The sequence below is a fragment of the Pan troglodytes genome, chromosome 13 (genome assembly GCF_028858775.2).
Source record: "Pan troglodytes isolate AG18354 chromosome 13, NHGRI_mPanTro3-v2.0_pri, whole genome shotgun sequence".
NCBI lineage: Eukaryota > Metazoa > Chordata > Mammalia > Primates > Hominidae > Pan > Pan troglodytes.
The window spans coordinates 105,858,012-105,884,795 of NC_072411.2; the positions used below are offsets into that span (position 1 = coordinate 105,858,012).

The window sequence follows — 26,784 nt, forward strand, 5'->3', positions numbered from 1 at the left end:
CTTGGAAATTGCTAGGTGAGGGTTGCCCTTCACTTTCTCAATGAATAGCTAGCAGTAAATACTCAGGGTCCCCCTCCATTGCCCCCACTCCAATCTCAGGGGTTATCAGCATACCACTTTGGACCGCTCCTTAACCCCAGGCGTACTGGGCTCTGCTATGTACTTCCAAAATCCCAGTGGCACCATAAAGGAAGCAAGCCATCATTACAGTGACTTTTAAGTCAGTTTTGTGAATAAGGCCGGAAGTTTTTGTTGATGAGAAAGAGAGATTACTGTGTTGCTTTGTATAAATAAATAAAAATAAATTCCTCTTAAGGTGGGTGCTCCTATGGGGAGAAGTTTGAATGGGTATGATTTACAGTAGGGATAGTAATATTTAGACAAGGATAGAACTATGGCTTTTAAAATCCTCTAAGGCTCTAGAGCCTTATTTTTAGACCCCTTATCTGAGAATTTCTGAGAATTTCTCTCTAAACTCCTCAATAAGGATATTACTAAAAAATAGCTTTAATACATAGCATATATTCCTAAGCACATCTGTGCAAACCTTTCCTCTGGCTAGACCACAGCCTTCAGGATCTTCTGCTACAGTTAGACATAAATATCCATGCTCCAGGCTGCCACAGCAAAAATGACACCAGCAAACAGTTACCAACCACTTATGGTATATCTAGTACTGTGTATATAAAAAGTGAAATAGAAATATGTATCAGCTGGATGATACAAAGAAGAGGGCTATCAGACTAGCTGGAGTAAAGGGTTAGAAAAGTGGGTTGGAGATAGACTATAGGGAGTTTTGCAAGCTAGACTGAGGAGTTCAGACATTTTCCTGGAGGTAGGGAGCCATTGAAAGTTTTTGAGCAGGGAAGTGAAATGATGGAAGAGGCTTTTGGAAGGCTTAACCAGGCAGACATCTGCAAGATGGTTCAGAAGGGGGACAGACTAGAGGCTTGGAAATCAATAATAATAATAAATTCAAGCATAAAATCATCTAATGACTTACAGTGACAATAGGATACTGAGTTACAGTGAAGAATAGCTAACATTAACTGCATGCTGTCCATATTGTTGTGAGTGCTTTATATGCACTAGTTAATATTTTCAACAACATGCAGAGGTGGATGATAGTAAAATCACTCTTTTTCATATAAGGAAACTGAGGCTTAGAGCTGTGAAAACACTTGCTCACTATTAACTGGCTAAGAAGTATCAGAGCTGGAATTCAAACCCAGGTAGTCTGCCTTTAGGGCCTTTGCCTTCAACCAAGCTCTACAATGCCTTTTAGCTACTTGTAGCCAAGCGTCTCAGACCCTGGCCCTCCCCTGCCATTGTGGTAAGGCTGGGACCCAGCCTGGGACTGTTATCACCCTGCCTCATTGTCTATTTTGTTCGTTGACAGACCTCTTCCTCAGATAGCATCCTCGCCCAGGTGTTAACTTCAAGAAACTCAAAACACTTGCCAAGGCTTGCATCTATTTCAAAGGAAACTTGTGAGCAAAGAAGGGGAAAAGATGAGACATAAATACTGTGCAAATATCCCTCATGACTGCTCACCACATTCTAGTAGAAGAAGGAAGGAAATTCAGGTCTTTCTGCCCTGTTGCTTGCCATTGGACATTAATGATGTTACCCGCCTGGCCTCACTGGCCTTGGTTCAGTGGTTTTAGGATGCATTTACTTCCCAAATGGGAGAGTTGGAGCTCATGTAATTTTAAGTTGTTCAGTGTTTTACTGGCATCCTTTTGTCACCATCGGATGGAGAAGATTTATTGTGAACTCAAACTGACTACATGTTTTTTTCAAAGCTACCGTGAAAGTTCCCAAACATTTTGAGCCTGTAGATCATCCAGGCATATACAATCTTATAAGAATAAAACCAAGATGTTTACCATTGATTTATTTTATTTATTTTATTTTATTTTATTTATTTTGAGACAGAGTCTTGCTCTGTCACCCAGGCTGGAGTGCAGTGGTGTGATCTTGGCTCACTGTAACCTCCGCCTCCCAGCTTCAAGCGATTCTCGTGACTCAGCCTCCCAAGTAGCTGTGACTACAGCCATGAGCCACCACACCCGGCTAATTTTTGTATTTTTGAGTAAAGATGAGGTTTCACCATGTTGGCCAGGCTGGTCCCAAACCCCTGACCTCAAGTGATCTGCCCGCCTTGGCCTCCCAAAGTGCTGGGATTACAGGTGTGAGCCACCATACCCGGCCTGACATTGAAATTTTTTAGAAAACATTTGTTCTCACAAATTAAAAGCCTGATAGAGTCAACCAGAAGGTGACCTAATTAAATTATGTTTAAATTAAGGTAATTCCATACAGGTTGCATGGAATAATTTATTTTTATAATTATGACATTTTCCTGTATAAAGATAGCTATGAACGTAGAGAACATTAATTTTGGCTAGGACTCTAAAATATGTTTACTCTTTTTATACTTCCTAATAATGCTGCAGTGTTAGAGGAATTCTATTGTAGGAAAACAGAGAATACTTTAATTGTAGACCTAAACTATTTATAAATTATTGTCGTCATCTCATACAATGGAGGAGCTTAACACACACGTATTTGATTTGACACCAATTTCAGCAAAACATTTATTGAGGTTGTGCACATAACTAAATCCATGTGGTGAGGTTTTATTGCTAGGTTGCATTCTCTGTGCTGAGTTATATCAACAATACTTTGTTTACTGTTTTAGCAGGATGACCTCTGCACTAGTCAGAGGTCAGGCCTAGCTACATTCTACTGCATCAGCACATCAACCTATTGATTAATTGTTGAGTCTTTTTTTAAGTTTAAACTTCGGCCAGGCAGTGATTGAAATAGATTTATTTTTGCAAGAAAGCAGATTACAGAGGCAAGCAACCGTAGAAGGACTATTGAGAAATCATGAAATAATTTTGTTTGGAAAGTTAAACAAATGTCTTTATTTCATAAGATAAACATCTAAATCAGAGTGGGTGCACATGCAGTTCTCTAGTTGTCAACATTTAAATACGCATTGGTAGACTTGTCAATTTTCTATAAAAGTATGTTACTGAGATCTGTAATGTCAAGGATGATTTTTTTTTTTAGACGGAGTCTCACTGCAATGCCCAGGCTGGAGTGCAATGGTGCGATCTCAGCTCACTACAACCTCCACCTCCCGGGTTCAAGTGATTCTCCTGCCTCAGCCTCCTGAGCAGCTGGGATTACAGGCGTGTGCCACAATGGCTGGCTGATTTTTGTATTTTTAGTAGAGATGGGGTTTCACCATATTGGCCAGGCTGGTCTCTAACTCCTGACCTCAAGTGATCCACCTGCCTCAGCCTCCTAAAGTGCTGGGACTACAGGCATGAGCCACCGTGCCTGGCCAACATCAAGGATATTAAACTCATGAAACTAGTTTAAAAAATTTTAAGTAATCCCTGTTTGATTTAGTATGGGTCTCATTTTAGTCAGAATTGGTATTAAAAAGTAGGACTTTTTTTTTTTTTTTTTTTTAACAGTAGAGAAAGTTCATCAAATCCTTGAGGAAAAGTTTAACATTTAGGTCACTCTTCTAATAATATTGAGTTTGTAGAACTGATATTGATCGAGAACTAAGAATTCTGTTTCTTCTTAGGAGTTTTAAAAATTGATTTCAGAGAATCAATTTTTAAAAGTCAACCTTCCCCAAATCCACATTTCTTATTAAATTTTACTTTATGTTATTTTACTGTATTTTCCTTAATTTTTTACCTTCAGAATTGAGGGCTTTTTTTCCATTTAAACAATAAAATTCATTAAAATGGTTTTTGGGCTGATGAAATCTTAAAAACAATCTGTTTCTTAAAAATTTTAGACCCATGTTGTATACAAACATCTTGTAATAAAAGACTCAATGATAATGTATGAAAGAGCCCCTCACCACCTTCCCATCCCCATGATACCTCCAGCTGCAGTACTGTGCTCAGCTGTCATCCTGAGGGGCTTACACACACACAGCTCTCTATTAACATGTGGACAAATTACTTTCCAGTTCCCTCCTCCCCCACATTTCTATTTCATTTTCATAACATTCATTTTTTGATAAACCTGTAACAGACTTTATATGATAAATAATGGTTGAAACAGCTGGGCGTGTTGGCTCATGCCTGTAATCCCAGAACTTTGGGAGGCCGAGGCAGGTGGATCACCTGAGGTCAGGAGTTGGATACCAGCCTGGTCAACAGGGTGAAACCCCATCTCTATTAAAAAAATACAAAAATTAGCTGGATTTGGTGGCAGGTGCTTGTAATCCCAGCTACTCAGGAGGCTGAGGTAGCAGAATCGTTTGAACCGGGGAGGCGGAGGTTACAGTAAACCGAGATCATGCCACTGCACTCCAGCCTGGGTGACAGAGCAGGACTCGGTCTCAAAAAATCAAAAACAAAAGCAAAAAAACTGTTGAAGCAACTGATTAAACAAATATGTCTCATTAGGGAATCTTTTATCTGGCCGTGTTACTCTTGTCCACTGTTGGGTAACTCTTTGTCTGTGTCCAGGAGAATCTAGAGATGCATTCTATCTACACTCTGTCAGGACCATAAACAATTTATTTCTGTCCCATATTATTACTTCTATGATCAAGAAGAACAGAGTTCTGGACAGCCTTACAGAGAGGGTCACCTGAAACAGATTTTGATGACTTTCAACCATTCCTTTCCTGTCTGTCTTGCCCTCTCTCTTCTCCCTCTCTTTTACTTTCACTCTTTTCTTTTCTTTTTCTTTTTCTTGTGTTTGTTAGGAATGCATGATTGTTGTTCATTTTAGGGTTAAACCAGAATCTGTTTTAGTCAGGGTTCTCCAGAGAGACAGAATCAATTATATGTGTGTGTGTGTGTGTGTGTATGTATGTGTATATATATATATATATATATATATGATTATAAAATGTCTTTAATTATATATAATGCCTCTATATATTATTATATATAACATATTTGTATTATATATATATATTTTGCCTTGGTAACTATGAATTTTATTATGTGGACATCTACTGTGGCATGCATCTGTACAAACCTTTCAGGCCGTGGTCCACAGCTGGGTTATGAATAAAAAGGCATACATTTTTCTCTCATTTTATTGCAATGAAGTTTACTGGTACAGAAAAGTCACATGACATTGGTGGGTCAGATTTCTTAAAACCTGCAACATGAGGAACTCTAAATACAGTAAATATTGTTACACATTCAGACTTCCAATGTACAAGTACTTGGAAACAGTTACACCCCTCACCAAGCTAGATTGGGGACTTGAAGTCCAACAGCATCTGAAAGGCTGTGAAGGCATAACTTTACAAAAGAGCAATGTAAGCTTACAGAACTTGCCTTTATTAAAGTGATATGTTCATGTTATTCCAGCACCTTCACAATTTAATGAACCAAATTTACTATACTTCACTTCTACAAACCTAGATGAAACATGAAAATGAAGCCACACAGTATAAATTGCAACTTCAGGAAAAGCTCCTGCTTTATTATTCCACATAATTTTTCCCATGTAAAATCAACGTCCAATAGTTCCTGGTATGTGGGAAGATAATATTTGTTAAAGTCACAATGAAGCCTTATTGATGGAAGCTTGGCTATATAAACAGCACAAGTTAGGCCGGGCGCGGTGGCTCACGCCTGTAATCCCAGCACTTTGGTAGGCCGAGGTGGGCGGATCACGAGGTCAGGAGATCAAGACCATCCTGGCTAACACGGTGAAACCCCATCTCTACTAAATATACAAAAAATTAGCTGGGTGTGGTGGCGGGCGCCTGTGGTCCCAGCTACTCGGGAGGCTGAGGCAGGAGAATGGCGTGAACTTGGGAGGCGGAGCTTGCAGTGAGCCAAGATCGCGCCACTGCACTCCAGCCTGGGCGACAGAGCGAGACTCCATCTCAAAAAAAAAAAAATAATAATAATAATAAATAAATAAACAGCACAAGTTGAGAAAAGGTTTAATCTCCAAACCTATTAGACTGGATGAGGTAAGATCGGTACTGGCCACCTTGCAGCATTACAGGAGGTCTCATTCCCATTGGAGGTCGAGGAGGCCCGCTCTGGTAAGGGGGCACTGTTGGCGGTCCCTGCCCATATGGGGGGATAGCACCAGGAAGGTATGCTGGCATGGCTTGATGATGACCACCATATTGACCATGAGGCGGCACTGGGGGTCTCACTCCTTGTTGCTGTGGGATGCCTGGCTATGGTGGCGTCATACCTCCAATTGGTCCAACTGGTGGATTACCGATGGGGGCCTCTCCTTGCAGAGGAAGATTATGTTGATCTCTAGGTAACTGTGCCCTTCTCTCTTCCAGATATATACCCTCATCTGGATGGATCAACTTACTGGTTGCATTGGTTGTTACAAGTGTAGCAGGCTTACTTGTTATTGAAGCTGCTGGTTTAGCTGCAGTACTATTTGTTGTACTAGTGGTTGAATCTGCAGACTGTGTATAAGCAGAGAATATAGGCTTTGGGGATGCCGCAGTTGCTTCAGGGGTACTATTTAAGGGTTTGAAATCTGTACCAACAGGTCCTTGGACAGCTGCCTGAGCCTGTCCAGCACTGGAGAAAAGAGGCTTGGTAACTGGAGGCTGTGGAGCAGGTACAGTTGCTGTTGCTGCAGGTGGTCTGTTAAGAATACCTGGCGCTGAAACAGCCTGTGTTTGGGTCACTGGAGGAATTCTAGGATGTGGAATGGGGGTCGGGGAGTGGAGGGGATACCTGGTGACATTCCAGGCATCAGAGGTGGTATTCCTGGTCCAGGTGGTGTATTCCTGGTCCAGGTGGTGTATTCCTGGTCCAGGTGGTGTATTCCTGGTCCAGGTGGTATATTCCACCCATTGGCATCATTACGTTTTCACCGCAAAATGACTGGGTGCATTTCTTTGATGATGCAATCCAGGTGGCATGGCTGGCATAACTGGTGGCATTCCTGGCATCAGAGGAGGAACACCTGGCATTAATGGAGCTATGCCTAGAGGCATTCCTGGTGCTCCTGGTACTGGCGGCAGTCCTGGCTGTGCCACTGGAGGAATATAACCTTGTTGAAGTTGAACAGGTTGTGGGTGAAATGAAGTTGAGCCTGCAGAGTCGTCGTCATCGTATTCATCAGAATCATCTTGTTCCTTCTTTTTTTGACTTTCTTGTGTTTTCTGTTCAAGAACTTGTCGTCCTTCATCCATGTCTTTTTCTGGAATACCTTCCATACCACATATTTCCAATTCTATGTCTGTTATTCCAGGTATTGCACTTGGTACAGCATCTATTATTTATGCACCTGCGTGCAATGAATAGCTAAGCCAGGTCCTGGATACAATTTCTTGTGACATATATGACATTTAAAATGCTTTGCTTTTTGGTGCTGTATAAGGATCTTCTCATCACCAAAATCTCTATTATAATACCAGCACCACGGCTTCAGCTGCTTCTTCTTCTTGCCCCATAACTGCGCTCTACCAACAAAATAAAAGGGAGGAGAAAAGAAGCAAGAGAAACAAGGCAAAAAATCACTCACGTTCCCAACCAAATGGTTACCACTGCGTCCCACAGGAAGCAGACACAAAATGCTATATTATATTATAAATATATACTTATAAGTATATTTATGAGTGTTTATAAGTATTATAAGTATATTATAAATATATTTTATTTATTTATTTATTTATTTGAGATGGAGTCTTGCTCTGTTGCACAGGCTGGAGTGCAGTGGCCTGATCTCAGCTCACTGCAACCTCTGTCTCCTAGGTTCAGCACTTCTCCTGCCTCAGCCTTCCGAGTAGCTGGGACCACAGACGCATGCCACCACGCTTGGCTAATTTTTGTATTTTTAGTAGAGACAGAGTTTCACCATGTCGGCCAGGCTGGTCTCAAACTCCTGACCTCGTGATCCACCCGCCTCGGCCTCTTAAAGTTCTGGGATTACAGTTGTGAGCCACCGTGTCTGGCCTATATTTATATATTATATATTTTATACATAACTGATTATATATAAATATAAAAATTATATAATTATATATTAAAATGTAATTTCTATAAAAATGTTATAATATATATGATTTTTATTTTTATTTTTATTTATTTATTTTTTTCCAAGGCAGAAGAATTTTTCTTAGTACAGAACAAAATGAAAAGTCTCCCATGTCTACTTCTTTCTACACAGACACGGCAACCATCCGATTTCTCAATGTTTTCCCCACCTTTCCCGCCTTTCTATTCCACAAAGCCGCCATTGTCATCCTGGCCCGTTCTCAATGAGCTGTTGGGCACACCTCCCAGACGGGGTGGTGGCCGGGCAGAGGGGCCCCTCACCTCCCAGATGGGGCGGCTGGCCGGGCGGGGGGCTGACCCCCCCACCTCCCTCCCGGACGGGGCAGCTGGCCGGGCAGAGGGGCTCCTCACTTCCCAGTAAGGGTGGCCGGGCAGAGGGGCCCCTCACCTCCCAGACGGGGCGGCTGGCCGGGCAGGGGGCTGACCCCCCCACCCCCCTCCCGGACGGGGCGGCTGGCCGGGCGGGGGGCTGACCCCCCCACCTCCCTCCTGGACGGGGCGGCTGGCCGGGCAGAGGGGCTCCTCACTTCCCAGTAAGGGCGGCCGGGCAGAGGGGCCCCTCACCTCCCAGATGGGGCGGCTGGCCGGGCAGGGGGCTGACCCCCCCATTCTCCCTCCCGGACGGGGCGGCTGGCCGGGCGGGGGGCTGACCCCCCCACCTCCCTCCCGGACGGGGTGGCTGCCGGGCGGAGACGCTCCTCACTTCCCAGATGGGGTGGCTGCCGGGCGGAGAGGCTCCTCACTTCTCAGACGGGGCGGCTGCCGGGCGGAGGGGCTCCTCACTTCTCAGACGGGGTGGTTGCCAGGCAGAGGGTCTCCTCACTTCTCAGATGGGGCGGCCGGGCAGAGACGCTCCTCACCTCCCAGACGGGGTCGCGGCTGGGCAGAGGCGCTCCTCACATCCCAGATGGGGCGGCGGGGCAGAGGCTCTCCCCACATCTCAGACGATGGGCGGCCGGGCAGAGACGCTCCTCACTTCCTAGATGTGATGGTGGCCGGGAAGAGGCGCTCCTCACTTCCTAGATGGGATGGCGGCCGGGCGGAGACGCTCCTCACTTTCCAGACTGGACAGCCGGGCAGAGGGGCTCCTCACATCCCAGACAATGGGCGGCCAGGCAGAGACACTCCTCACTTCCCAGACGGGGTGGCGGCCGGGCAGAGGCTGCAATCTCGGCACTTTGGGAGGCCAAGGCAGGTGGCTGGGAGGTGGAGGTTGTAGCGAGCCGAGATCATTCCACTGCACTCCAGCCTGGGCACCATTGAGCACTGAGTGAACAAGACTCCGTCTGCAATCCCGGCACCTTGGGAGGCCGAGGCGGGCGGATCACTCGCGGTTAGGGGCTGGAGACCGGCCTGGCCAACACAGCGAAACCCCGTCTCTGCCAAAACCTGATTTTTAAATATTATATATAATCAGTTGTATAGTATATATAATTTGTATATATATAGACAGAAAGAGAAAGAGAGAGATAGGATAAGGGATTTATTAGGGGAACTTGGCTCCATTACAAGTCCAATGATAGACCATTTGCAAGCTGGAGAACCAGGGAAGCCAATAGCATGACTTAATCCAAGTCTGAAGCCTTGGATTATATATAACTCAGTCTGAGGTTGAAGGCCCAAGTGCCTAGGAGGTGGCTGGTGCAAGTCCTAGAGTCCAAAAGCCCAGAGAACCTGGAGTTTTGACACTCAAGGTCAGGAGAAAGATGTCCCAGCTCCAAAAGAGAGAGCATAGACTTTACAAGTGGAGTCACATTTGCCTGGTGGATTACATCCAAATGCCAGTGAGCACTGATTTTGCGACATTGTGGCACAGTGAGTTCAGGGGCAGAGAGGCTCATATTTGAATCCAGCACTTGCTTGCTCTGTGGCTACAGCAAATTACCTAATCTAGCTAACCTCAAATTGTTCAATAAAATAGGAGTAATAAGGTTGGTTGTTGTGAGGAATGAATGAAATAATGTATGCCACACTTCCTGGCATAATAAACGGTAGTTTTTATTACCACAGTGTCAGCAGTACTTGCCTTGGGGATGGTGTCGGGGAGAGAGGAAATCTTAGTAGATTTTGATCACTGGCTTGGCTTCTGGAAAGGCACTTCCTGAATTTACAAAAGTTTTTGTGAGGAAGTAGAGAAAGGAGGGATCACATGTAAAGTGGCTCAGACAATTCATTGGGTGAGACATTTTGAATTAGAAAAGCTCAAAAGGGGTAAGCACAAAAAGTTTACGGGACGAAATCAAAATGCTGAGATGCAAGATGGGAAAGGTGGGCTTCAGCTTGAATGACAGCCCTGCTAGAATTAGTTCAATGAGTGCTGTTTATTTATAAAGTCAGTAAGATAGTGGGATGCATAAAAGTCAAAGGGCAGGAAGTGGCTTCTCAGCTTTTCCCAGCACTGGTCTGACCTCAACTGTGGCTACTTTGTGTCTCCCCTTTAAGGAGGATGTGGGGAACTGGCAGAGCTCCAGAGAAGAGCAAAAATGTAATTAAGGCTTGGAAAATAAAGGCTATGAGGAAAGGCCAGAAAGCTGTAGGGTTAGTTAACTTAGAGAAGAAAGGTCCAACTGATTTGAAGGGTCATTAACAGAAAAACATTGGTTGTTTCTCATCTCCACAAACAACAGGACAAGAGGAAAGAAGCTTACATTGCACTGGAGAAGGGTTTGGGCTGTGAGAATTGTTAACAAGGAGGCTCTCAAGCCTCGTGCTGGCAATTGAAAAAGAAAACGGATTTAAGTGCAACTGCTGTGTGCCCACCCATTCATTCACATTGACTTGCAAAGGGAGTGTGAAGGTGGTTTCAGATCCATTTGCATAAGTTTGAAAAATAAACCTGTTGTTTCCTCTTCATTTGAACTCATTTAGTTGTTTACTATTTAAATCCAGATATTAACAAAAAGTTAGTTTGAAGGTTTAGATGCAAATTAGATTGGTTCAGAACTTTCTAGGTAAGGCCTTGCCCTATTAGGTTGATTTTGACCACCACAATCTTTTAGGCCAGGCTTATTCACTACATCTCAGGAGAAACTATATTTGGTTGTGACTTTTGGGAAGAGTCGGATAAACCCCAGCGCTGGCATCTATATTGTTGCACAGCAAGGCTGCAATGATCTGAACCCGCAGGCCTCTCTGTCTTTCATTTTGGCCCTTTGGCTGGCGATAGAAAAGGTGTGGCCCTGCAAGGATTATGAAGAGTTTCAGCTCAGGATGTGGTGGTGTCCAAGTTAGAGGGAGAGGAGTACATTTGTTTCTGTAAATATGTGGTCTCTCAATGATTCCTGCTATGCTTCCAATTTAGGTGACTGAATTCAGTTTGGATACTTCTGCCCAAAGTGAGGGCATGCTTAGTAAGGATTTTTTTTTTTTTTTTTTTTTTTTTGAGACGAAGTCTTACTCTGTCACCCAGGCTGGAGTGCAGTGGTGTGGTCTTGGCTCACTGCAACCTCCGTCTCCCAGGTTCAAGCAATTCTCCTGCCTCAGCCTCCCAAGTAGCTGGGACTACAGGCACGTGCCACCACACCTGGCTAATTTTTGTATTTTTAGTAGAGATGGGGTTTCACTATGTTGGTCAGGCTGGTCTCGAACTCCTGACCTTGTGATCTGCCTGCCTCAGCCTTACAAAGTGCTGGGATTACAGGCATGAGCCACCCCACCTGGCCAAGACAGAGTCTTACTCTGTCCCCCAGGCTGGAGTGCAGTGGTGTGATCTTGGCTCACTCAACCTCCGCCTCCTGGGTTCAAGCAGTTCTCCCGCCCCAGCCTCCCAAGTAGGTGGGACTACAGGCATGCACCACCACACCCAGCTATTTTTTTTTTGTTTTTTTTTGTTGTTGTTTTTCTTTTTTTTAGTAGAGACAAGGTTTCACCATGTTGGCCAGGCTGGTCCCCAGCTCCTGACCTCAAGTGATCCACTAGCCTAGGCCTCCCAAAGTGCTGGGATTACAGGTGTGAGCCACCTCGCCCAGGCTTAATGAAGATTTCAAAAAGACTAAAAGAGCTTTACCCATCATATTTCTGTTCTCCTTTCCATCTACCTCTTTCCATTAGCATTTCTGTTATTAATTTTCAATTACCTTAGTAATACAGAACAATATATCTTGGGATATTTCCATGTTGGCATGTATAGCTCTACTTCCTTTGTTTTAACTAGTGCTTTTTTATTCCTTAGTATAGATATACTGTCATTTATTTTTGACATAATTTAAAAATACTTTAGTAATAATGGTGAAGGCAGAATAATGATTACCTTTGGAGGGGTATTGGTCGGATGTGGCGTGCAGGAATATCTGGGAGGATGCTATAAATAAATGTTCTATATTTGGCTCTGAGTAGTGATTATATAGGTGTATACACATATATAAAATTGTCATTTTTATACTTTACATACTTTATTGTATGTAAATTATACCTCAGTACAAAAGTTTTTAAAGTGAACTAAAATCATCATATTTTAAAGGTATTATAAAGTGTTAAATTTCATTTCTAAAGAAATAGGACAGGGATGCAGAAAAGGAGAGGTGGGGAGGAAGGGAGCTAACATTTATTAAGCACTTTCTATCTGTGTATTATATAATTTCTTATATAATTATCAACAACTCTGTGGAGTGGGTATTCTTTTTTTTGGCGACAGGATCTCACTCTGTCGCCTAGGCTGGAGTGCAGTGGTGGGATCATGGCTCACTGCAGCCTCAACCTCCTGGGCTCAAGCGATCCTCCCACCCTAGCCTCCCAAGTAGCTGGAACTACAGGAGTGCTTGACCACACCCAGTTAATTTTTACATTTTTGGTAGAGATAGGGTTTCACCATGTTGCCCAGGTTGGTCTTGAACACCTGAGCTAAAGTTATCTGCCCACCTCGGCCTCCCAAAGCGCTGGAATTACAAGTGTGAGCCACTGTGCCCAACCATTTTCTTTTAATTTTTAATTTTTGTGGGTACATAGTAGGTGAATGTATTTGTGGAGTACCAGAGATGTTTTGATATAGGCATGGAATGTGAAACAAGCACATCAGAGTAAATTGGGTATCCATCCTCTCAAGCATTTATCCCTTGAGTTACAAGCAATCCAATTATACTCTTTAAGTTATTTTAAAATGTACAATTAAGTTATTATTGACTATAGTTGTCGTGTTGTGCTATCAAATAGTAGGACCATTCATTCTTTCTAACTATTTTTTGGTATCCGTTAACCATCCCCACCTCCCCTCAGCTCCCCACTTCCCCACCCAACCCCAGCCTCTGGTAACCATCCTTCTACTCTGTGTATTCATGAGTTCAATTGTTTTGATTTTTCCATCCCACAAATAAGTGAGAACATGCAATGTTTGTCTTTCTGTGCCTGGCTTATTTCACTTAACATAATGACCTCTGGTTCCATCCTTGTTGTTGCAAATGAATGGCTCTCATTTTTTTTTATGGCTGAATAGTATTCCATTGTATATGAGTACCACATTTTCTTTATCCATTCATCTGTTAATGGACACTTAGGTTATTTCTAAATCTTGGCTATTGTGAACAGTGCTGCAACAAACAGATATCTCTTTGATATACCGATTTCCCTTTTTTTTTTTTTTTTTTTTTTTTTGAGAAGGAGTCTCACTCTGTCTCCCAGGCTGGAGTACAGTGACACGATTTCAGCTCACTGCAAGCTCCGCCTCCTGGGTTCATGCCATTCTCCTGCGTCAGCCTCCCGAGTAGCTGGGACTACTCGGGAGTCCCAGCACCCGCCACCACGCCACGCCTGGCTAATTTTTTGTATTTTTAGTAGAGATGGGGTTTCACCGTGTTAGCCAGGATGGTCTCGATCTCCTGACCTCGTGATCTGCCCGCCTCGGCCTCCCAAAGTGTTGGGATTACAGGCGTGAGCCACCGCGCTTGGCCCCGATTTCCTTTCTTTTGGGTATATATTCAGCACTGGGATTGCTGGATCATATGGTAGCTCAATTTTTAGTTTTTTGAGAAACCTCCAAACTTTTCTCCATAGTGGTTGTACACAGTGTATGAGGGCTCCGTTTTCTCCACGTCCTCACCAGCATTTGTTACCGCCTGTCTTTTGTATATAAGCCATTTTAACTGGGGTGCTATATCTCCTTGTAGTTTTGATTTGCATTTCTCTGATGATCAGTGTTGTTGCACCTTTTCCTGTTCCTGTTTGCCATTTATATGTCTTCTTTTGAAAAATGTCTGTTCAAATATTTTGCCTATTTTTGATTGGATTAGATTTTTTCCTATAGAGTTGTTTCAGCTTCTTATATATATGGGTTATTAATCCCTTGTCGGATGGGTAGTTTGCAAATACTTTCTCCCATTCTGTGGGTTGTCTCTTCACTGTTCATTGTTTCCTTTGCTGTGCAGAAGCTTTTTACCTTGATGTGATCCCGTTTGTCCATTTTTTGCTTTGGTTGCCTGTGCTTTTATGGGGTTTTGCTCAAGGAATTTTTGCCCAGACCAATGTCCTGGAAATTTTTCTGATTTTTTCTTGTAGTAGTTTCATAGTTTGAAGGAGTGGATATTCATATTCCATTTTTGTAGACCAGAAAATATAAAAAGGGTGGCCAGGCGCGTTGGCTCACGCCTGTAATCCCAGCACTTTGGGAGGCTGAAGTGGGCGGATCAGGAGTTCAGGATGTGTCCGGAATTGGTGGGTTCTTGGTCTCACTGACTTCAAGAATGAAGCCGTGGACCCTCACGGTGAGTGTTACAGTTCTTAAAGGCGGCGTGTCCGGAGTTTGTTCCTTCTGATGTTCGGATGTGTTCGGAGTTTCTTCTTTCTGGTGGGTTTGTGCTCTCGCTGGCTCAGGAGTCAAGCTGCGGACCTTTGTGGTGAGTGTTACAGCTCTTAAGGCGGCGCGTCTAGAGTTGTTCGTTCCTCCCAGTGGGTCTGTGGTCTCGCTGGCTTCAGGAGTGAAGCTGCAGACCTTCGCGACGAGTGTTACAGCTCATAAAGGCAGTGTGGACCCAAAGAGTGAGCGGCAGCAGGATTTATTGCAAAGAGTGAAAGAACAAAGCTTCCACAGGGTGGAAGAGGACCCCAGCGGGTTGCCACTGCTAACTCGGGCAGCCTGCTTTTATTCTCTTATCTGGCCCCACCCACATCCTGCTGATTGGTCCATTTTACAGAGAGCCAAGTGGTCTGTTTTGACAGGGTGCTGATTGGTGCAGTTTACAATCCCTGAGCTAGACACAAAGGTTCTCCACGTCCCCACTAGGTTAGCTAGATACAGAGTGTGGACACAAAGGTTCTCCAAGTCCCTACCAGAGTAGCTAGATACAGAGTGTCGATTGGTGCATTCACAAACCCTGAGCTAGACACAGGAGGCTGACTGGTGTATTTACAATCCCTTAGCTATACATAAAAGTTCTCCAAGTCCCCACCAGAGTAGCTAGATACAGAGTGTCCATTTGGTGCATTCACAAACTCTGAGCTAGACACAGGGTGCTGATTGGTGTGTTTACAAACCTTGAGCTAGATACAGAGTGCCGATTGGTGTATTTACAATCCCTGAGCTAGACATAAAGGTTCTCCAAGTCCCCACTGGACTCAGGAGCCCAGCTGGCTTCACCCAGTGGATCCTGCACCAGGGCGCAGGTGGAGCTGCCTGCCACTCCAGTGCTGCAGTGTGCCCGCACTCCTCAGCCCTTGGGTGGTCGATGGGACTGGGCGCCGTGGAGCAGGGGGCGGCGCTCGTCGGGGAGGCTCGGGCCACACAGGATCCCACGGAGGGGGCGGGGGGGAGGCTCAGGCTTGGCGGGCTGCATGTCCCGAGCCCTGCCCCGCGGGAAGGCAGCTAAGGCCCGGCGAGAAATTGAGCACAGCAGCTGCTGGCCCAAGTGCTAAGCCTCTCACTGCCGGGGCGGCGGTGCCGGCCGACCGCTCCGAGTGCGGGGCCCGCGGAGCCCACACCCACCCGGAACTCGCGCCGGCCGGCAAGTACCGTGCGCAGCCCGGTTCCCGCCCGCGCCTCTCCCTCCACACCTCCCCGCAAGCTGAGGGAGCCGGCTCTGGCCTCGGCCAGCCCAGAAAGGGGCTCCAACAGTGCAGCGGCGGGCTGAAGGGCTCCTCAAGTGCCGCCAAATTGGGAGCCCAGGCAGAGGAGGCGCCGAGAGTGAACACGGGCTGTGAGGACTACCAGCATGCTGTCACCTCTCAAGGAGATCGAGACCATCCTGGCTAACACGGTGAAAACCCGTCTCTACTGAAAATACAAAAAATTAGCCGGGCTTGGTGGCGGGCGCCTGTAGTACCAGTTACTCGGGAGGCTGAGGCAGGAGAATCTTGTGAACCCGGGAGGCAGAGCTTGCAGTGAGCTGAGATGGCGCCACTGCACTCCAGCCTGGGCGACACAGTGAGACTCCGTCTCAAAAAAAAAAAAAAAGGGTAAGTTTGCTCAAATTCACACACACTTGGTAAATAACAGGGTCAGGCGTTGAACTAAGATCATTCCAACTCTATTCTGAACGTAATTCTGAAAAGAGGCTGTTAAAAGTTTAAGAAAGTAGAGCTCAGAGGCTGAGTGAATTGCCCAAGATCATGTCAAATCCACTGGTCTCCTAGCCCACCACACTTCGTTAAAATGTAGTTTTTGAAAAAGATGGGGTCCCACTATGTTGCTCAGGCTGGTCTTGAACTCCCGGGCTGAAGTGATCCTTCTGTGTGAGCCTCTTGAATAGCTGGGACTACAGGGCGTGCCACCATGCCCAGCTCCACACTGCACTTTTGTGCAACAACCGACTTCCTCTCCATTTAATTTTCAGAATGTCCAATAATGTTATTCTTTTTTAGATCCTGGATGAAAATACTTTAAGTGAGGATTTACTGTTGGAGAAATTTCTAGAAATTTCCTACTGTCAAAGAATCAAACATTTGGGCCGGGCACAGTGGCTCACGCCTGTAATCCCAGCACTTTGGGAGGCCGAGACGGGTGGATCACCTGAGTTAGGGAGTTTGAGACCAGCCTGACCAACATGGAGAAACCCCGTCTCTACTAAAAATACAAAAAATTAACCAGGTGTTGGTGGTGCATGCCTGTAATATCAGCTACTTGGGAGGATGAGGCAGAAGAATTGCTTGAACCCGGGAGGCGGAGGTTGCGGTGAGCCGAGATCGTGCCATTGCCCTCCAGCCTGGGCAACAAAAGCGAGACTCTGTCTCAAAAAAAAAAAAAAAAAAAAAAAAAAAGAATTAAACATTTAACATTCATAAAAGGGCGACCTTAAACTATTTGAGAGCCTGAGAACATTCTTATCATTTTGGCCCTAGGGCAACATGAAAATTGTATGCTCTCATGGAAAATGATTTGGTTTTTAGCCTCACATGTGTGTATGAGAGTTAAGGACTTTACTTATTTTGGAAGTTGTGGATGATATATCACTTATTTGAAAGGTGGTAAGAATTGTTCAAACTGACCAAGGAGTATCTGGGGGCAATTTAGGAAATTAATACTGAAGTATGAATTGCAGAAACCTCTATATCATTTTGGTTATAGAGACTGTTTTTCCCTTTTCTGGCTACTTCTCAGTTTAATTCATAAAAAATAATAATTAAGGGCCGAGTGTGGTGGCTCACACCAGTAGTGCCTTCCAGCCCTTTGGGAGGCCGAGTAGGGCGGATCACAAGGTCAGGAGTTCGACACCAGCCTGACCAACACAGTGAAACTCTGTCTCTTCTAAAAATACACAATGACCCAGGCATGGTGGCGGACGCTTGTAATCTCAGCTATTTGGGAGGCTGAGGCAGGAGAATCGCTTGAACCCGGGAGGCAGAGGTTGCAGTGATCCGAATTGTGCCACTGGACTCCAGCCTGGGTGACAGTGCGAGACTTGCCTCAAAAAAAAAAAAAAAAAAAGTTCCTCTTTCTACACTTTTCATTTTTAAAAACATTTTTTCCTTCATTCTTCTCCGCCATAAATTTTTTTTCTACTTCTCACTACTGAGTTACATATGTTTTCATTAAATCTCAGCATTTGGCGTGAGATTGTTTACATCAAATCCACTTGATTATTTTTTATAAATTGATAATTATTCTTTTTCAGTAATGATAAGAATGCAACAAAAACACATACTCCTAATATAACCAGTGTATCCCCATAATTGGAATAAGTTCTATTCTGAAATATCATCTATTGAGAACTATGCCCTCAATAGCACATTTTCTAGAACTGTAAATAATAGAATCTTAGAATGTTAGCCATGGAAGAGGCCTAATTTTGCAGAGGAAAAAAAAAGTGTAGGGATCTTTGTGCAAATTGGTTCCTTTCATCAGTCAGCAATCTGACTCATATAACCTAAAGAAAATGATGTTTCTTGGCTGGGCGCAGTGGCTCACGCCTGTAATCCCAGCACTTTGGGAGGCCAAGGCGGGCAGATCACGAGGTCAGGAGATCGAGACCATCCTGTCTAACACGGTGAAACCCCGTCTCTACTAAAAATTAGAAAAAATTAGCCGGGCGTGGTGATGTGCGCCTGTAGTCCCAGCCACTCGGGAGGCTGAGGCAGGAGAATGGCGTGAACCCAGGAGGCGGAGCTTGCAGTGAGCCGAGATCGCGCTACTGCACTCCAGCCTGGGCGACAGAGCGAGACTCTGTCTCAAAAAAAAAGAAAGAAAATGATGTTTCTTTATATTATTGATTAAATGAGTCCATAATTCCTACTTCCTTAGTGGAAGTGGTTTTGGAGGTGTGTATTATAATGCATGCAAAGTTGGGAATGCTTTTTGAATTCTCTTGTTATTTAATTTGTAAACATAGAATCACTGGTAAAGAAAGAAGAAAAGGAGAACAAAAGTATAGCATATTTCTTCCAGCTACTTGGGCTCTTTGGCCTGAAGCCAGGTTACAAATTAGCAGTATCATCTTAGAAAGGCCCCTAAAGTTAGCGATATTCCTTGTTGCCTCTGGAGTAGACTCAAAAAGAATAGACCTATGATTTTCTCTGCTGGAATATACTTCTTATACTACATGGAACTTTTGGCTCTTTTTGACTGTTTCTCTACATTAAGCAAGATAGTCAAGTCCAACTTCATGTTCATAAGATTTGACATTGACGCAAGATTTTTCTCAGCCACTTTGCCACCTGGAGACCTCTAGCCAGCCATGCCCCTGCCTGGGCCTTGCTAGGCCTGGGCTGGCAACAAGCGGTGCCCCGCCCACTCAGCCAACCGGGCTGTACCTGGCTTGTACTCCAGCATGGATCCCGTGGTCACTGCAACTGTGCACTCAGCCCCTGGTGGGAGGAGGGTGTGTGAGCAAGCGAGTGCAGGCCTGGCCAGCTGCTCCAAGTGCCGACACAAGAGTGGGCTCTGTGCAGGGATTGCGGCTGGACCAGGTGTTTTGCAAGCAAACTCCTGTGGTGGAGTCCAGTGTCCTGATGAGGGGAACATGGTGGTGCCCAAACAAGGAAGGCCGCAATCCCAAAGCCCCAGAGAGGGTGTTATGGCATGCTAACAGCTCTTGTAGTCCTGCAGTCTGCAGCCAGATGAACCGGGTCCACGGTTCTGGGCCTGGCCTGCTCCACCACTGCTTCCTGTCATGTGGGGGCGGCCACAGGGTGCTGGTGGGGGTGTGGGGGGCTACACTGTTACTGCCTTCTTCGTGCTGGTGTTCACTGGGGTCCCAAGTTCTTGTCCTGTGTCCAAGAAGAATGAGATCAGACTGACAATCAACTGGTAAGAAGGGTGGAGAAGAGTTTTATTAAGTGACGAAATCGCTCTCAGGGAGGGGAGCTGCAAGGGTGGTTCCGCCACCCAAAGTCGGTGGTCTCTCTTAGTGTGGCTCAGTCTGGTGTTTTTATTGGCACAGGATGGGAGAGGGGCGGGCCATAGGTAGTATTGGAAAAGGTAACATTCAATTGATTAAAAGGCATTATTTGGAAAGAACGAATTGGGAAAGTGTGGGCAAACAGGAATAGAAATTCTCACTCTGGGTCATCAGTTTCATCTGGAACCAGCAGCCTGGTCTTTCAGGCTTCAGGCTATTTTTGGCTTGAAGGTGCGGTTTCACCGGGGGCCTGCCCCATCTGCCTAGGTATTTTTCTGCCTCCTGCCTCTATCAACATGGTTATGATTTTCTGATTATGACAGATCCACAAAGTAAATTCAAATCTATTATCTGATGAATAAAAGGTTTTGTTCAAAGTGAGTTACTACTACTTCAATAGAAATATATTTTGAAATATTATTTCTGGAACATATAATTTTATAATATTTAACTCTAAAAGGAGCTACATTTCCTCCTCTTCCCAAAATAATGGTTTTCTTGTTTTTCTTTTCTGATTACCAAAATAATAAATTGATGCATAAAATTCAAGAAACAGAAAAGTATTAAGAAATAAAGTTATCCTAATTCCCAATGTTGACATGTTCAAAAACATCCTTCTTGATATCTTTCTATGCATTTATTTTATCCACGATATATGTGCATGTGTGTGTATGTGTGTATATATGTATACATATATATTTTTAATGTAAATGATATCATATTCTTTTGTAGTTTGCTTTTATTCAACAATCTGCCATGGAGATTTTCTTTCCTTTAATGAGTGTTAAATTCTTTTTGGCAACTGCAGAGCAACCCATTGTATGGATGTGCCAGAATTTAATTAATCCCCAACTGATGGACATTAGGTTATTTCCAGTTTATTATTAAATAAGCAAGGGCTGAGTTAACACTTTACCCCAAGAGCTTATCAGTAAAGTAGATAAATTCCTAGGAGTCTGATTCATGTTACTGATTTGCTTTTCCAAAATTGGCTTGCTTTCTAAAACCTTATTTTATATATAAATATTTATATACATGTATATATGTAATATACATATTTTACCAGCTTTCATTGCTACTAATAATATCTGAGAGTATAGAAGCAGATTTTTCAGTTCACTGACTTGAAAGTCTTCAAATATCCAGAATTACTATGCATTAATTTTGGCAAACAGGTGTCAAATGTTCTTAATGAGTAGGTTAAATGAATGTGATAGTAATGATCAGAAGGCAAAACGAGTCTATCCAACTGTTTGTCAAGCAGTCAGAAAAAATCTCTTTTTTCTTTATGCCCCTACACACAATACTTTGGGTATACCTCTATTGGAGCACTTTTAAAATTTTGACTTATATTCTTAGGTGTCTTTCCAGTTAATGTTAGCTCTCTGAAGACAGGAACTGTGCTGCAATCCTGCAACGATCTTATACAGTGTGTTTGTCCCTTAATAAACTTTGTGGATGAATAAATAGCCACAAAATTTTCCATTTGCTTCTCCTGCATTTAGAAGCATCCACTTCCCTCTTTTCCCTTTGCTTTTGAAATGTAAGTGTAATATTTGCCCAGGGTAAACAGACTTGGAACTTGGGAGACAGCATTGTGTAATGGATGTTAATTTGGCCTGATTTCACTCTTGGCTTTCTGATTTGTTAGATCTATGAACCTGGGCAAGTTGCTTAAGTCCTAATTTTCTCTTCTGTAAAATGAAGATAATAGATTCTACTTCAAAAAGTGTTGTATGGATTAAAGGAGATCACATTTTAAAGCCTTTAGCAAGGTGCCTACTATAATACTTGATGAAGGATAGCTATAACTATTGCTGTTTCCTCAAAGGTACAGATATCCTAATATATATATATATATATATATATGTATGTATGTATATATGTCATTGGCTATTTCTTGCCTTCCATTCTAGTGGACACAACAACTTCTGGGTTGAAGGCAAAAAGAACCTAAAAGTTAATAGAGATTAGGGGCTTAGGCTCTCAGTAAAATCAATTTGGAACATATGTCAGTTGATAAAAATTAGATTTTTATGACGTTTTCAAAACAAATGGTTGGAGTATTGAAATAGGGGAAGAGTAGGATTGGGCTAGGTAGTAGTAACCATAAGAGTGTTTTGTTAGGGTAAAAAAAAAAAATAACTGTAGGCCCTATCTAGCCTAAAGCACCACATTATACAATTCCAGGGAATAAAAAAACAAAAATAAAAATGTAAAAGTTGAACTACAGTGACCTTTGTTCTTTTCCAACTAGCAACCAACTTTTCATAATGACAGCCTACTTGAGTCTTTTTGCACTAGGGTTATTATTAGTTTTTACCAGGCTTACCTTTCTGCACTTGAGCATATGTACCTGAGCTTATTTTCCATGTAACAGTTGAGTCTTAAAAACGTGGGAACGGCCAGGTGCAGTGGCTCACGCCTGTAATCCCAACACTTTGAGACACTGAGGTGGGAGAATTGCTTGAGCTCAGGAATTCCAGACCAGCCTGGGCAATATGGAGAAACCTCATCTTTGCCAAAAATACAAAAAAACTAGCTGGGTGTGGTGGCGTGTGCCTACAGTGCCAGCTACTCAGGAGGCTGAGGCAGGAGAACTGCTTGAACCTGGGAGGCGGAGGTTGCAGTGAGCTGAAATTTTGCCATTGTGCTCCAGCCTGGGTGACAGAGTGAGACTCCATTTCAAAAACAACAACAACAACAACAACAACAACAACAACAACAACAACAACAAAAAGCACAACTCCAAAACCAAACAGCAAGTGCTTTTCTAAAAGTTTATAGAGCAAAAGATGGCAACATCTTCTGAACATAATAAGCATTTTCAAATGTGGATCAAAGATAGCTCCTTTTGAAAGGCAGAATTTTTAAAAAGATGAGCAAAACATTTACTTCGTGGAACTTAGTGAATATCCTCTTCTCTGTAAGCAAAAATACACTTCTCCCCATTCCTCTAAGGATGCCAGATCCTGATTCATTTTCTGTTCAAGACTCAGCAGAAACACAATGCTCCATTTTATAGAGGGTTATTACAACACAATGACGGCACTATAATTTCTGTCAGGGTGAAGTGCTTCACTTGGCTTTGGGCCAGTGAAACTCAGTGTTGTTTAGCCCTTCTGTAATTTCGGACACAGGCAAATACCTTCATGTTTATGCATTCTGTATGCTTTTAGGAAGCATTTTTAAAATGTGGTTTTAACAGCATCTCATTAGAAGCAGCAGTTGGATTTTCCATGTGACCAGATTTCTTATCCCTGGTGTGAACATTTAGTTTTTAAGGCATTGCAAGTGAAAGCACCACCCACTTCTGAGGCCAAAGCAGTCGTAAAACCCCTTTGTCAAAGGAAACCTGTAATTGTAAAATTCCTCCTTGATTTCATCGTTCATGTGGACTGAAATAGAATTCCTCTTTTTTTTTTTTTTTTGGTCTGGTTATGTGGTGTGTGGTCCTTCCTTTTTTTTTTTTTTTTTTTTGAGACCAAGTCTCGCTCTGTTGCCAGGCTGGAGTGCAGTGGCACGATCTCGGCTCACTGCAATCTCTGCCTCCTGGCTTCAAGCTATTCTCCTGCCTCAGCCTCCCGAGTAGTTGGGATTACAGGTGTGTGCCACCAAACCCAGCTAATTTTTGTATTTTTAGTAGAGACGGAGTTTCACCATGTTGGCCAGGATGGTCTCCATCTCCTGACCTCATGATCTGCCTGCCTCGGCCTCCCAAAGTGCTGGGATTACAGGCGTGAGCCACCGCGCCCAGCCCCAGTGTGTGTTCATTCTTAATGTTGTTTTGAAGAAGTTATAGACAGTTAAGGAAACATCTTAGAGAACTGGCCAAGCTCTAAAGCTAGGCACATTTCATATTTTTGTCTATTTAATAAAAAAGGACAAGACTGTTTTCCCGGAAGCCTCCTGGTCCGACTCCCAATACCTGCCTGTGGATAGCACTGTGGACTTTTGTCCCAGAAGACTAGTGTCTGGATAAATGTTTTGTAAGCCTTACTTCCTGGATGGGAGCCAACTGATTGCTTTCACGTGATACTCATCTCCCCATGAACAGTCATGGTGGCTGCTGTGTACTGGAGTCCTGCAGCTGTAAAGGGGACACGCTAGAAGGAGAGAGGGGAACAGTCCTTTGCAGGAGCACAGCTGTGTAGCAGGCTTTTGATCCAACAGCAAAACCAAGCCTAGCAAGTTAGTTATCTCATTCCTTTTTAGCAATATGACATGACGAACATGTTGCAATGACTTCCAAATACTTCCCTTCTTTTTGCTTAGATTGGGGGTAGAATGAGGATAGAAAATGAGAGGTCTAGGGAAAAACAAAGTATTTGTTTATTCAGACATTTATTGACTCTAAATGCAAACATTTACTAAGTCCTCTCTGCAGGCCAGGTACTGTGCTCAATGTTTTACATGTGTTCTCTCTCTCAATTCTTACCATAACCACCAAGTAGATAAATCCCAACTTCTGTTTAGCAGTTGAGGAAATTGAGCCTTTGGGGAGGTTAAGAAACTTGCCCAAGGTAACATAGTAGTAAGAGGCAAAGCTGGGACTCTATCCTGATGTGATGCCAAGCCTATGCTCTTAACCACTGTGCTATACTGCCTCCCTGTGTTAGAATATCTTTTATCTTTTATCCCCAGCACTGTGGAAGAGAAGTAGAAGATAACAAACCTGCTACATGGTAGATGCCTGGAGATAATATTATGTATGTTTGCCATTATATTATATTCTTATGTTAGGGTACACTAAATTGCTATGTTCTATTTGAAACAACCAGGAAACCTAACTGGGCTCAAGCAAATGTAATTCAAGCTGTTTGATCTCTAAAATATGATTATAATGATCTCTTCTTATTGGCCTCTCTGTCTGTCCCTGGCTTTCTGAAGAGATCTTTTGTTTTGTATGCACAGTTGTTACTGAGAAATACCAGCTGCAGGGGAACAATTCATGACATTACCTTCTCCCCAGCCCCTTCCCTCCCCACAACCCCCGGTCCTGGAGAGTGCTGTTATTTTGAATGAATATGATTGACAGAGATGGGAAGGTCTCACTTTTGTTTCTCTTATAAAATTTACTGAAGCCAAAACTTCTCCAAAAGAGGTCCCAGCATTTTCCTTTGGTTCAGACACAAACCTTCAGAGGAAAATAAATGCTCCAGTGAAACATAGTTGAAAGACAGAGAGGCAGAAGGAGGAGTAACACTTTTAGGAGTTTCAAGCACTGTGATAGCCATTGCCTTTTATTTTTGGAATCCTGAGGGATAGTTACATCTCAAAGCACAAACTAAAGATAATTCCCGAGATTATTGAATGTCCTCTGATAGAGACATCAGATTTCAGGTTGGTCTAATTTTCTTTGACTACTTATTTCTGAAAATTGTCTGTGGAATACAGAGTCCATCCTTAAATTAAGCTTTCCCTGGCTGGGCGTGGTGGCTCACACCTGTAATCCTAGCACTTTGGGAGGCCAAGGCGGGTGTATCACTTGAGGTCAGGAGTTCGAAACCAGCCTGGCCAACATGGTGAAACCCCATCTCCACTAAAAATACAAAAAAATTAGCTGGGTGTGGTGGCTTGAACTTGGGAGGCAGAGGTTTCAGTGAGCCAAGATCGCGCACTGCACTCCAGCCTAGGGTGATAGAGCAAGAGTCTGTTTCAAAAAAAAAAAAAAAAATTAGGCCTTCCCCTAATTCCATATTCTGTGTGAGGGAGTATCCTTAGGTAACCTAAATCAGAATAAATCTGTATATATTCCTCTGGTCTTCCATACAAGTATAAAGCTTTCTGCTATACTAGAGGCTTGCAATCTCCTGTGTTTGTAGCACACTTTCAAGTGCTGTAAGTATTGGTAACACACATAAGGGCTTAAAGGAATTGAAACTACACCACCATGTTCAGTATGATATATGATAAAACAGTATCTTATGGTATCCATACAAGTACATACAGCAAAGGTACAGCTCTTATGCTTCCCTTTCCACGCCACATCTAGGTTTGAGGACTGCTCAGTTTACTGCCTTTACCTTGATGTCTTCATTTTTTTTTTGTTTTTTAGACAGAGTCTCGCTCTGTTGCCCAGGCTGGAGTGCAGTGGCGTGATCTCAACTCACTGCAAGCTCTGCCTCCCAGGTTCACGCCATTCTCCTGCCTCAGCCTCCCAAGTAGCTGGGACTACAGGCGCCCACCACCACGCCTGGCTAATTTTTTGTATTTTTAGTAGAGACGGGGTTTCACCATGTTAGCCAGGATGGTCTCGATCTCCTGACCTCGTGATCTGTCCACCTCCGCCTCCCAAGATGTTTTCTTATATGTTTGGGGAACAGTGTTTCCATGTTTTGGAAAACATGTAATTGTTCTTTGTTGCAATCTGTCATTACGCCACAACTATTACTTTTTGCAGAATGCATCTTGATAGACCTCAGTGTAACCATATGTATACTCAGTTGCAGCAAAAATAGATTTTACAAAATTTATTTTACCAAACAAATGGGGTGCCATAGCATACTGCTGGAAAACCACTGTCTTATATACCTGAAGAGTAAATCACAATAAAAAGAATAGCAGAATGAGGCCAGGCGCAGTGGCTCATGCCTGTAATCCCAGCACTTTGGGAGACCGAGGCGGGCAGATCACTTGAGGTCAGGAGTTCGAGACTAGCCTGACCAATAAGGTGAAACCCCGTCTCTACTAAAATTACAAAAATTAGCAGGGCATAGGCCTGTAGTCCCAGCTAATCAGGAGGCTGAGGCAGGAGAATCTCTTGAACTGGGGAGGCAGAGGTTGCAGCTAGCTGAGATCACACCACTGCATTCCAGCCTGAGCAACAGAGTGAGATGCTGTCTAAAAAAAAAAAAAAAAAAAAGGAAGAACAGAATGAAAAAATTGGAACAGCATTGGAGGGTCCTTGCCCAGTGGCCCTACACTGGCATCTGAAAGCAGAGCTTTGCCCTTCTCCTTGTGGGATGACAATGCGA

At 43.6% G+C, this 26,784-nt stretch overlaps 1 pseudogene; it reads right to left on the bottom strand.

Moving 5' to 3' along the window:
- Positions 1-5,920: 5,920 nt before the first annotated feature.
- On the bottom strand, positions 5,921-9,613 carry LOC747707 (BUB3-interacting and GLEBS motif-containing protein ZNF207-like; annotated as a pseudogene).
- Positions 9,614-26,784: the final 17,171 nt, after the last annotated feature.